The sequence below is a fragment of the Marmota flaviventris genome, chromosome 9 (assembly GCF_047511675.1).
Source record: "Marmota flaviventris isolate mMarFla1 chromosome 9, mMarFla1.hap1, whole genome shotgun sequence".
Classification (NCBI taxonomy): domain Eukaryota; kingdom Metazoa; phylum Chordata; class Mammalia; order Rodentia; family Sciuridae; genus Marmota; species Marmota flaviventris.
In genome coordinates this window covers 2,106,694-2,120,023 of record NC_092506.1, presented here as the reverse complement: position 1 = coordinate 2,120,023, position 13,330 = coordinate 2,106,694, and the positions used below count along the sequence as shown (strand labels likewise).

Genomic DNA, 13,330 nt, shown 5'->3' with positions numbered 1-13,330 from the left:
CCGATCCATATAATCTCCTAAATCTGCCCCCAGCTGAGGCAGGCTACTTCACATGTCTAGACCTTAAAGATGCCTTCTTCTGCATGAAACTTGTACCACAGAGTCTGCCACCCTTTGCCTTCCAATGAGAAGACTTCAATGGGAACAAGGGCCAATTGACCTGGACTAGGTTACCACAAGGTTTCAAAAACTCACCAACCATCTTTGGGATGATGCTGGCCTCTGACTTAAAAGCCTTTCCTGCAAAACAATGTGGATGCACTTTGCTCCAATATGTAGATGATCCACAGCTGGCTGGAGCAACCAGAGAAGATGGCATAGAAGGAACACAGCTGCTTCTCACCCTTCTATGTAAGGCTGGTTACAAAGTTTCAAAGAAGAAAGCCCAGATCTGTCAAGAAAAAATCAAGTACATTGATTTCTGTCTGACTTAGAGTCAGTGGCAACTGGGCTACAAGAGGAAACAGGTGACCTGCTCAATTCCAGTCCCTTCAACCTGCTGTCAAATCAAAGAGCTTTGGTGCTGCTTAATTCTGCTGTGTATGGATCCCCAAATTTTCAGTTATGGCAAAACCCCTCTATGAAGGCACAAAAGGGGAGAATAGATCTGCTATTTGGGGAACCAACAAAACAAAAGGCCTTTGAGGACACTAAAGAAGCACTCACCAATGCACCTGGACTAGGACTCCCTGACCTCACAAAGCCTTCTTCCTCTATGTCCATGAATGGTATGGAATAGCTGTAGGGGTCCTGACTCAAATGATGGGAACATGGCACATCTAGTGGCCTATCTATCTAATCAGCTGGACTCTATATGTAGCCCAAGGCTGGCCACCTTGCTTATGGGACCTTGCAGCCATGGCCCTTCTGATGTTGGATGTTAATAAACTGGCTATGAAACAAGAATTAGGTGTCCCTGTTCCTCATTAATTTTGACATTATTAGAGTACAAAGGATACTATTGGCTGAATAATGAAAGAATGGTCAGATACCAGGGCATGTTCTGTGAAAATCCACATAGCCATGTTGAAGTTGTTTGGACTCTAAACCTGGAAACTCTGATGCCTATCAGAGCTGGAAAACCTATTACAACTGCACTGATGTCATGGGTGAAGTGTTCTCCAGCAGACCAGACCTGACAGACAAGAGCCTATTAACCATCATGCAGAATACTTCAGAATTGAAAGCAGTTGGAGACAGCCCTGAGCTTATACTCAGAAACCTGTGGTGGCTCTTTGGGCCAAGGATACAATGTGGAGGGCCCTCACTACTACTGTGACAATGGGAATGTCCCAGAAGTTCAAGGACACACTGGGCAATACACTAATCTCCAATGAGCCATTAATGAAGGCCATTAGTTATGCAGAATACTGTAGAAGAATCTAAATTCCACCAGATATTTTGAAGGGTCCTTAAACCTGCTGAAATAGAAGGGTAGGACCTAGGTCTCACTAAGACTCTTGGAAAGGTCCTGACATAAAATCAAACCCTGGAGAAAATGCTGAGCATAACTTTGATGCTAGAAATGGCACTCAGCTCCACAGAGACTCTGGGCAAGACCCTGGGATTGAATGAGAAACTCTGAAAGATCCTGAATCTACTGTTTGCTTGGGAAGGATTCAGAGACTAACTTTGAGGCTGGGAGAAGCAGAATAGCACTGAGTCTCATAGAGAAGATGTTAAAGACCCTTAGAGAAAAAACTATGAGAATGGCTTTGAAACTCAGTGAGCCCCTAGAGAAACCAATGACATCTATTTAGTATCTTTGGGAAAGCCCAGAGAACTTACAGACCTTGGGAATGTTGCTGTGTTTCCTGACAACCAGGAATAGCAATGAGACCACTGAGATTTTGGGGGAAAACCATGCATACATCTGTCAACCTAAGGAAGACCCTGAGCCCCCTAATACTCTGAAGAAGCCTTTGAACACTATTGAGTCAACAGTGACTAAACTTGACTCCTCTGAAATTTTGTTGAGGACTTTAGCCTATTCTAAACACTGGGCAATAATCTGAGCACCATGAAGACCATGTGGATCTTTCTAAACATAAATGAAATTCTGGAGAAGTCCTTGGGTACTCCTGAGGCTTTTGGGTAAGCCCTGACCTGCTTAAGTGCTAGGGTTGGCCATGAAACACACTCATGCTGAGAAAAGACCTAAGCTATTTAGACACCCTAAAGAAAAACCTCAATATCATGAAGGCTCAGGGGCAGGCACTATGCATGACTGTGAATGTGGGAATGTTGCTAAGCTCCAATGACTGTGTGAGAAGGCAAAGAAACCAGTAAAACATTGAAGAACCTGGTGCACACATCTATGACACTGGAGAAGGTCCTGAGACTTAAGGGAACAAAAGGAGATGGAAGCAAGATGCAGAGGCAAAATGGCTGCTTGTCTAAGCAGCTGTCTTTAGTTATACCATTAGGTTACAGTAGCTCACTGCACCATTAGTACATTATTGTTTTTTATATCACTAAGTTGGATACATTGGGTTATAATGTAAGATGTTCTCGTTAATAATCAGATAGGTGTTTTGGCCAAGCATGCATTAGTTATTGTAATAGTGTCTGGGAGAAACTGCAGAATGTTCCAGCTGTGGGAAATAAGACACCTCTTATTCTCCGGGAGTTTGCTCACTAGAGACCCTTGCTGTTTAGCAAATTTCCACAGTTAGAACACTTACAGCTCCTTCTTTTTTGTTTTGTGTGGCCTTTTGGATGGATAACATTTTGGGGGTTTTTTGTTTGTTTGTTTCATGTTGTTTTTTAATATTGGTAGAAGTAAGAAATAGGGTAGGCTTCGACAACAATAAACACAAAACAACAACCCTAGTATTAGTAAACATTCACCTATGACTAGTTGTTCAATCCAATTAAGATTGGTTAACCACAAGGTTAACCAATTCAATGAATCTAAACTTCCATAATCCTGTTGGACCTTTTTAATGATGTCTTTAGGGTAACCTAACTCTTTTGAAGTGGAGTTACTATATCACTTAAATTAAAGCAACACATATTATTAAGATTATTACAGCCTTTATGATGTAATAATAATAAATATTCAATTGCATCCCAATTGTAAGAATGACTTGATGATTTTTTCTTGTTCTTCATTTAGCATATTGATTTCCGTAGAGTTATGATTGATATTTTTCACCACAGCACAGGCCAATTTCATAGTTTGTTTGTAAGCCCTGACAGTCAATCCAATGAGTATAAAATTATTCAAAAGCATAGGAAATATATGAAGGGGCATATATTTTAAAACACAGATACATTTTTAAGTGAGTAGGTTTGCCCATAGTGGCAAAGCAGAGTAATAAATGAGAAATGCAAGCAGGTACCTTTTCAGAACTATGGGCACTAGCCCAAATGAACCCAGAATGAGTCTTAATGGAAACATGGAGAAAGAAAAAATGATGAAAGGGAGGGAAATGGATAATGTCCATTTCCCAAAATACATTAGAATGTAGGCCCCGTGGATTTACAGATTCCCACATGGGGTCCCAGAAGGGCATACAGTGAGAACAGTTATTGACAATGGCACAGCCTGTTGGGAAAAAATGGAAAACATCTTCATTAGTGAGTGAGAGTTTTGATGAAAATATTCATGAGATTCTACAGCATCTGAAAATAAAGCATAAAGGGATCTCACAGCTGCATCTGTGGGTTACCTTCCATCAGAGGTCCAGGAATTTATCATTAATAAAACAGATACTACCCACTTTGCTTACCTCAATCTGTATACAGCATCAATCCAGCTACAAGAGGAAGGGTAGAGATCAAGGAAGAGGGGGAGTGTGTAACCTCACATAACAAAGAGACTCACCCATCATGAGAATGTAAAAAACAATAGGTGCTTAAAAAAAAGTCTGTCAATATAATTTGATAGTAGGAGAAAAATTATAAGTATTGGAGATGTAGAATTTTTCCGTAAGTGAGATATAAAACATGAATGTACATGCCTGTTAGACATAAAATTTTAATGCAACCATCAGCAGTTAATTATGTATATGTATCAGAAGAAGGCAGAACATTCTAGTCTGAAAAATTAGGAGAGAATAACCATTCTACTATACACAATCCTTGATTATGAATAGCACTTACTGCTATAAAGGCATAAAGATTTGCAACAAAAATTACCAATGATAATTTCACATTAGATAAAGGAGGTCAACTCACCATTACTGACAACAATTTTTTTGTTAAGTTTTTGTAGAGCTTGAAGAAGGCAGTGTAGTGTTGTTTCTTTAACAACTAGAAAAAAATGAGAGAGCATATCAATAGTTATGGAATATAAGAACATGTCCAATTTAATAGTGCTAGAAATTGCTGTAAATGAACCAAGGAAAATTTAGAAGAAAGGCTCAAATTTGGGATGTGAGGAATTGAATATTTTTGAAGTAATGTATGTCCCAAGTAGGTGTCAGGGCATTAATGTTAAAGTTTTTTCTGTAACAACCTGGAGTCCTGATTGTAGTAACACTTCCTGTAATGTTTCTAGAATTTCATCTGTGATGTTTCATCCTGTAAGCAATATATCATCCATATAATGATAAAGAAGTAAATGAGAAAATTTCTGACCACAAGACAGCAAGGCTTTATTAACAAAATATTGACATAATGTTGGGCTATTTATCACTCCTTGTGGGAGAACTATCCAATGCAATCTATTAGTAGGCTTATGATAGTTAAAAATGGGTACAGAAAAGCAATTTTTTTCTGATCATCAGGAAAGAGGAATTGTTTTAAAACATTCTTTTAAGCCAATGACATATAAATAAAAATCCTAAGAAATTAAATTTGTTTGGTGATCCACATTGAAGAAGACCCAGGGGTTTACACATTTATTAATTTCTCTTAAATCTTGTAATAACCTCTATTTTCCTGATTTCATTTTTTATAACAAAAATAGGCATATTCCAAGGGCTAGTAGAAGGTTCAATATGTCCCAATTGTAGCAGTTCTTGAATAAGGGCCTCTGCAGTTCCACATTTCCCTTTGACAACGGCCATTATTCAACCCAGGCAGGGGTGGGGGATTTCCACTGTAGTGACAAGGCAGTCAGATCTGCAGAGGCCCCTGTAAAAAGGTAATTCTGCAGACATCTGAAGTTTATGTAGCATGTCTCTGCCCCATGTAGGAAAAGGTATTGCCATCACATATGGCTGCCCATGAGTGATGATTTGTGTTGGATTGGAAAGGGCAGAGCATTGCGACCACAGGGAGCTTTTGGACACCCATTCATTATTGCCTCCTATGCCCCAAACCAGAGTTGCCCTTTGAAGGGGGCATGTTTGAGGCCATACCAAAAAAGGTATGACAGTGACATTAGTACCTGTGTCTAATAATCCCATAATTGGTTTTTCATTTAAGTAAAGAGTCAATTTAGGTCTACTTTCAGTGATCAGTAAACATGCTCCCATGACAGTAGATCAAACCTTACATTTCCTCTTTTGTTTAAAGGCTGTCGAGCTGTAACATAGGGATATCACAATTAATTGAGCAATAGAGGATCATTTGGGGGGACTTAAGGGCACACAGAACCACATTGGGACATATATTATACTGGTATAATGAGAATCAATTACCATTGAAATAACAAATTTTCCTTCTTTAACACTATGAGAATTAGTAAAAAAATCCAAAACCATTTTTTGGTAAAGTCTCCTGAATTTGAGTGGAAATTTTATACACCTCTCCAGGAAGCCACACTGGGCTTCTTCAGTAGTAATTAAATCTATGCTAGTGCTCCCTCTAGGGGCATGAAAGAATTTCTGGAAAGATGCTGTGTTTGAACCCAGAGACTGCTGTGTCTGGACTGGGAACATTTGTGTCATGGGATCTTGAGGGGGCTGGAAAAATTGCATTCTCCTCATTTTTCCCACTTTCAAAAAGAGCTGGTTGAAATTTTTATTTATGTATATATTTTAATTAAATATATATGAAAGCAGAATGAATTTTGATTCATTATACACAATTGCAGCACAACTTTTCATTTCTCTGGTTGTACACGACGTAGCATTGCACCATATGTGCAGTCATACATGTACCTAGGGAATGATGTCCATCTCATTCCACCAGCAGTTCTTTTTTTTTATCTTTTAAATTTGTTTTAATTAGTTATACATGACAGCAGAATGCATTTATGCAGCAAAAGGAAATTGCTTATGCTCTGGCTGGCCAGTGGGACTTGGCCTAATAGGTCAAATAACTAAAGTGTGAGTTTCTCCCTCCTGCTCCACTTGCTGTAAACATTCAGCTAAATAAGATCTAACCAGAGGTGGTGGTGGCAGCAGAGGAGGAGGAGGCAGTGAAGGCAGAGGGACCACCTCCATAAAGAATATCTGAATCACAAGTGGCAGCTCGGTGGCAGCAGACAGAGGAGGAGGTGTTTGCTGGGAGACAAATAGCATCAAGGGAAAGATAACAATCATGTAACAGGCACTTGCAGCTCCTTGTGCAGCTTCTTACCTACATCTTCCCAATCTTCTCAACTTAAATAACCACTTTCTGGGTACCAAGAACAACAAGAACTTACTTCTGCCAGCAAAGCAGCAAGGTCAGCATTACATATGGCATGTCCAGCCTTGTAAAATAAATAGGAGAGCTCAGCGCAGTGACATCGTTGAGCGTCAGATAGGTAATTTCCCATAGCTTACCAATGGGGATCAGTACTAGCTGATGAAAGACATGCATCAGCCTGCTCCAGGTGATAAGCTATTCCCTTCCCCATTAACACGTCCAGAAGGGTCACTATTTCAGATGTCCAGGTACCACACTGGGCACCAGCTGTAAGAAAACAAAAGGAGATGGAAGCAAGATGCAGAGGCAAAGCGGCTGTTGTCTAAGCAGCTGTCTTTATTTATACCATTAGGTTACAGTAGCGCACTGCACTATTAGTACATTATTGTTCATTATATCACTAAGTCAGATACATTAGGTTATAATATAAGATGTTCTTGTTAATACTCAGTTAGGAGTTCTGGCAAAGCATGCATTAGTTATTAATAGTTTCTGGGAGAAATATTCCTAGCTGTGGGAAATAAGACACCTATTATTTTTCTGGGAGTTTACTCACCAGAGAAATTTGCTATCTTGCATGTTTCTATAGTCAGAACCCTTACATGAGATTCAGCAAGAATCTTCAGAGGCACTAGGTCTCAAGGAAATGGCCTGAGAATCACTAAGATGCTGGGGAGAGCCCAAGCAACACCATGAGCCTGGGAATGACAATAAATTCAACTGAGAACCTGGGAAAAGTGCTGAGATTTACTGAGCTGAAAATCACAAGAGGCTGATGAGAGAGAGGGAAGCAGGTTTGGAAGTGGACAGAAGGGGTAGGACTACAAGGGAGCAGGTGAGTGTACCTCAACCCCAGTGGGTACGCCTACACCTGAAGCTATGCCTTGCTATCTGAGGAGGACAACACCCAAGTCACTATGAAATGTGGTAACTGGTCAGAGCCCCCTGCCTCAGGACTGGAAGGGTGTTCATTCAGAGTGACTTCCCACAGGCCACGAGTCCCTCTGAGGCCCTGGGAAAAACCAGCAGCTTCTTGAAAACCTGGGGAATATCCTGAACCACACTGAGATGCCAGGAATGTCCAAGAATTCCAATGAATGCCCAGGAAAAGGAAGGAAAACACTAAACTCATGGGAAACACTTGTATCATGATTGTGAGACCAGAGAGGACCCTGAAACTTACTGAGACCCATGGCAAGACCTCACAATCCATAAAATCAATACAAGAGAGCCTCATTAGGGACCTGGAAAATCTCTGAAACCCAATGGTACACAGAGAAAAGAACAGAACACAACTTAGAAACCTTGGAAGGCCTGAAGCCCAAGACACACTTTTGAAGACCTCCAGATGGTACAGACTCATGAAAATGATCTGAACATACCTGAAATATAGTAGAAAACCCTGAGCCACAGTAAAATCCTGGGGAAGATTCTGAGATCTACTATATCTTAGGGAAAGTACTGAGGCCCACCAAGAAAACATGGAAAAGCCATGAAACACACTGTTGATTTGGGAAGCACTGAGATACAACATAAACTGGAAGATATCTACAATTTAACAGAGGCTCTGGTGGAGGCCCTAAAACCCACTGAGGAGATATTGAAGACCTTTATCCCTACAGAAGCTCTCTGGGACAATCTGAGACACAATCATACCTAAGAATGCCCCCCCCCCCAAAAAAAAAAAAAAAAAAAAAACCTAGAGGATACCCTGCACTGAAGCAGACTAAGACCCTGGAGTAAGCTGTGAGTTTACACTCAGAAACTTGGGGTGGCCCTGAGTGCTGGTGACACAGAAGGGAAGACCCAGAGCTCCACTATGACAATGGGAATATCCCTGAGTTTCAATGACACACTGAGCAAGTACTATTCCCCTTTGAGACACTAGAGAAGGCCATTATTTTCTCAGAATACTGTGGGAGAATCTAAGCACCACTGGGTATTTTGCAGAGTCCTTAAACCACTGAAATAATAGGCTAGGCCCTAGGCCAATTAAAGTCTCTTGGGGAGACCCTGACACAAAATCATACTATGGAGAAGATGCTGAGGAACACTGTGATGTGGGGAAGGACACCAAGCTCCATACAGACCCTGGGTAAGGCCTGGGATTCAGTGAGAAACCCTGAAAGGCCCTGAAACCACTATTTTGTTGGGAGCAGTTTAGAGCCTAGCTCTGAGTCTAGGAGAAGCAGTGAGAATTACTGAGACTCTAAGAATAGCACTGAGCCTCATGGAGAAGCTGGAAAAGACCCTGAAAGAGAAGAAGACTCTGAGAATGGATATGAAACTCAGTGAGCCTGTAGACAAGATAATGTGACCTATTGAGAGCCTCAGGAAATCCCAAGTACATGGTGACATTGGGAGTGGAGCTCAGATGCACAGAGATCCTGAGGAAAAAAATGAGACCACTGAGACTCTTGAGAATGTTGTGCATACATTTGTCAACCTAAGGAAGGTCCTTGGATTTCTGAAGACTCTGAAGAAGATTTTGAATATCATTGAGGCAACTGTGAGTGAACTTAACCTCTCTGACACTGTTATTGAGGACTTTAGGCTCTTTTAAACACTGTGAAATATGTTGATGACCACAAACACCATGTGGAACTTTCTAAACAAGATTGAAATTCTGGGAAAGCCTCTAGCCCTCCTGAGACTCTAAGGTAGGACTGAGCCCCACTGACTTTGGGAAAAACCCCTGAAACCCTCTAATGCCCTGAAGAAGGCCTTCAGGATCACTAAGATTTGGGGGCAAGCCCTGATCATCAGCAGAACCCGGAAAGAATATAATTTCACTGAGTGCCAGGAAGGTTGTGAAGCCACTAAGATACTGGAGAAGGCCCTGGCACCATTGTGGCCCTGGGGAATGCCCTGAGACTTAGTAACTCTTAAGCATAGAAAAAGAAATACCCACAAATAGTGGGACCTAGGAAAAGAAATAACAAAGAAAGCCATACACTGATGATTTTCTTCTCTCCCATGTTAAATCCTGACCACAGGAAGGGAGGAAGAGTCTCAGCAAACCTAGAAGTGATAGTTTCTAGGAAACAATGATTTACTTTAATACAACTCCTCTCCCAGTGCTAGCCACCAACACTTCAGCACAAGGATTCAAATCCCTGAGTGCCCATACTGACATGCTCACTAAATCACCCACGACCTATATAAGCCCATTTCCCTCCTTTGTAGCTCATGTTCCACCATAAAGTGGGTGCATTTTCATTGTGAAGTCCTTTTCCTGAATAAAGGTGAAAATGATCTGGGAAGTTTGCCTCCATTATAGTTTCTTTGTTCTAACAATAAGGGTCTGGGTTGGTTCTGAGCAACACTGTGACCCTGGGTATGGCAATGATCTCCAATGACAACATGGGGAAGGTGCTAAGGTATTTCTGAGACCCTGGCAAAAACCCTGAATCTAGTGTGTTCCTGGAGAACATATAGTCCAAGGTGACCCTCTGGGAATAGCACTGAACATGAGTGAGACACTAGAAAAGGCCCTGAGAAAAATGGAGAGCCTTATCACGGCCATGAGTTCCACAGAGGCCCTTGGCAAGGCCTTTGGCTCTTTGAAAACCTGGGGAATATTCTGCACCTCATTGAGGTACTGGGGATGTCCAAGAGCTCAACTGAATGCACGAGGAAGGGAAGGAAAACACTAGGACACTGGGGGATGACCCTGAGCACAACTGTGAGACAGAAGGAGACCATGAAACTCAGTGAGACTCTGGGCAAGGACCCACAATCCACTGAATCAGTACCACAGTTCATGAGCCTCCTTAGTGACCTACAAACCCCTGAATTCAAGCTATACACTGAGAAAGTCCCAAACAGCAGTTAGACACCAGTGAAGTTCCTGAATGCCAACAGGCACTTTTGAAGACCTTTGAATCACACAAACTCCTGGAAAGCATCTGAACTCCAATGAAATATTATGGTCAGCCCTCAGCCACACTGAAACCCTGGAGCAGGTCCTGAGAACTGCAGAATACACCCTGGAAGCACTGAGTCCCACAAAAGCCCATGGGAAATCCTCGAGGTCATTGTCAATCTGGAAAAGCTCTGAGACACCAGGATATTCAGGGAAGGGTCCACGATCCCGCCTAGACCCTGGTGGAAGACCCGAAACACACTGAGAAGCTTTTAAAGGCCTTCATTCTCACCAAAGTTCTACAGAGAAGCCTGAGACCCAATCAAACCTGAGATTACAAAAAATAACCTAGAGAATTCCCTGAGACTCTATAAGCCTTTGGGGAGAGCTCTGAGCCAGACTGCAACCCTGGAGAAAGGCCTGAGCTTACACTCAGAAACATGGGTGGGCCTTGACTGCTGCTGACACAGAGCACCACTGTGACAATGGGAATAACCCTGAGTTTCAATGACAAACTGTGCAAGGCACTATTTATTCTACTTTGAGAATCTAGTGAAGGCCATTATTTTCCCAGAATATTGCAAAAGAATCTCAGCCCCACGTGTACAGTGCAGAGTTCTTAAACCCACTGAAATACCAAGATAGGCCCTAGGACTGACTAGAACTCTTGGGAAGGCCCTTACACACAATTCAACTCTTGGGAAGATGCTGAGCAGGACTGTTATGCTGGGAACCACACCGAGCTCCACACAAACTCTAGGCAAGCCCTGAGATTCAGTTAGAAACCCTGAAAGGCCCTGAAACTAGTGTTTCCTTGGGAAAGATTCAGAGCCTAGTTCTGAGGATGGGAGGAGCCTTGCTCCTCTCTGAGGCTCTTAGAATATCACTGAGCCTCATGGATAAACTGTAAAAGGCTCTAAAAGAAAAGGAGACTCTGAGAATGGATCTGAAACTCAGTGATCCCCTGAAGAACATAATGTGACACGTTGAGAGCCTCAGGAAAGCCTGAGGACATGGGGGACCTTGGGAATGGTGCTGAGATGCACAGAGATCCTGGGAAGGAAATGAGACCACTAAGACTCTTGGAAAGGTCATGCATATATCTTTCAACCTAAGGAAGGCCCTTAGTCTTCCTAAGACTCTAAAGAAGATCTTGAACTTCACTGAGACAACTGTGAATGAACTTAACCACCTCTGAGATGGCTACTTTTAAACACTGGCAAATATTTTGATGATCACAAAGACCATGTGGACCTTTCTAAACAAGCTTGAAATTCTGGAAAAAGAAGGCTTGAGTTCTACTGAGACTCTAGGGTAGGCCTGAGCTCTGCTGACATTGGAACAGCTCCTGATCCCCTCTGATCTCCCAATGAAGGCCCTCAGTGTCACTAAGACTCTGGGGCAAGCTCTGATATCAGTGTAACCTGGTAAGACTATAATTTCACTGAGTACCTAGGAAGACTGTTAAATCACTAAGAAACTTCTGAAAGCCCTGGAAACTACTATCACCCTAGGGAAGGCCTGAGGCTCAGTAAGGTTCTGGGCTGGCTCTGAGAAATACTGTGACCCTGGGTATGGCAATGAACTCCACTGAGAAATTGGGAAAGATGCTAAGATATTTCTGAGACCCTGGCAGAAACACTGAATCCATTATGAGATTGGCAAACTATCTCATACCACCTGACATTCTGGGAAAAGCACTGAACATGACAGAGACACTTCAAAACACCATGAGAAAAACTAAGAGCCTGGTAATGGCCATGAGTTCCACAAAAGTCCTGGGCAAGGCTTTTGGCTTCTTGAAAATGTGAGAAACTTCCTGAAACACTCTATGCTAGGAATGTCCAATAGCTCATCTGAATGCACAAGGAAGGGAAGGAAAACACTAAGACTGGGGAACACCCTGAGCAGAACTGTGACACTGGAGGAGACCATGAAACCCATTAAAAACCTAGGCAAGAACTCACGATTTACTGAATCAGTACCAGAGTCCATGAGGCTCCTTAGTGAGCTGCAAAAGCCCTGAATTCCAGTGATACACCAGGAAAAGCCCCGAACACCAGCTAGAAACCAGTGAAGGCCCTGAGTCCCAAGAGACACTTTTGAAGGCCTTGGAATCACACAAACTCATAGAAAGCATCTGAACACCCATAAAATTGTATGGACAGTTCTGAGTCACACTGAATCCTGGAGATTGTCCTGGGAACTATTGATAGAATGTGAAATCATTGAGGTTCACTAAAGAAAATGGGAAGTTCATGAGCAGCATTGTTGAGCTGGAGAAGCACTGAGATGCAAGGAGACCCTGGGAAAGTTCCACAACCCCATGTAGATCCTCGTGGAAAACTTCAACACCACTGAGAATCTGTTGAAGGCTTTTGGGCTCACAGAAACTCTGAGAAAGAATCTGAGACCTAATCATACCTGATAGCTAAAAAAATACCCTAGAGAATTCCCTGATTTTCTCTAAGTCATTGAGGAAAGCACTGAATCACACTGAGACCCTGGAGAAATCCCTGTGCTGACAGAAAGAAAAATGAGGTGATCCTGAGTGCCACTGATGCTGTGAGGAAAGAACTGATCACTACTGTGACAATGGAAATATCTCTATGTTAATAATGAAACACTGGGCAGGGCTTTATTCCACAATGAGACACAAGGAAAGACCATTATTTTTCCTGACTACTGTTCAAGAATCAAGATATTGTGTAGAGTTCATAAATCCACTGAAATAATAGGGCAGGCTGTAGGCCTCACTATGATCCTTGGGGAGGCCTGGACACACAGTCAAACTCTGGGGAAGAGGCTGTACACAACTGTGATTCTGGGGAGGTCAGATAGCTCAACAGAGACCCTGCACAAGGCCCTGAGACTCATTGAGAAACCCTGGACAACCCTGAAACCAGTGTTTCCTTTTGGAGATTCAGAGGCTCTCTCCAA

The 13,330-nt window shown here is 42.3% G+C and overlaps 1 long non-coding RNA gene across 1 annotated transcript; it reads right to left on the bottom strand.

The window, feature by feature from the left end:
* Nucleotides 1-226: 226 nt before the first annotated feature.
* On the bottom strand, nucleotides 227-6,759 carry LOC139706844 (uncharacterized). The gene is made up of 3 exons (XR_011708474.1): nucleotides 6,663-6,759; nucleotides 4,183-4,257; nucleotides 227-391 (listed from the first exon to the last, which is right to left on the bottom strand). It is a non-coding gene; the product is annotated as an uncharacterized lncRNA (long non-coding RNA).
* Between the last annotated feature and the right edge of the window lie 6,571 nt (nucleotides 6,760-13,330).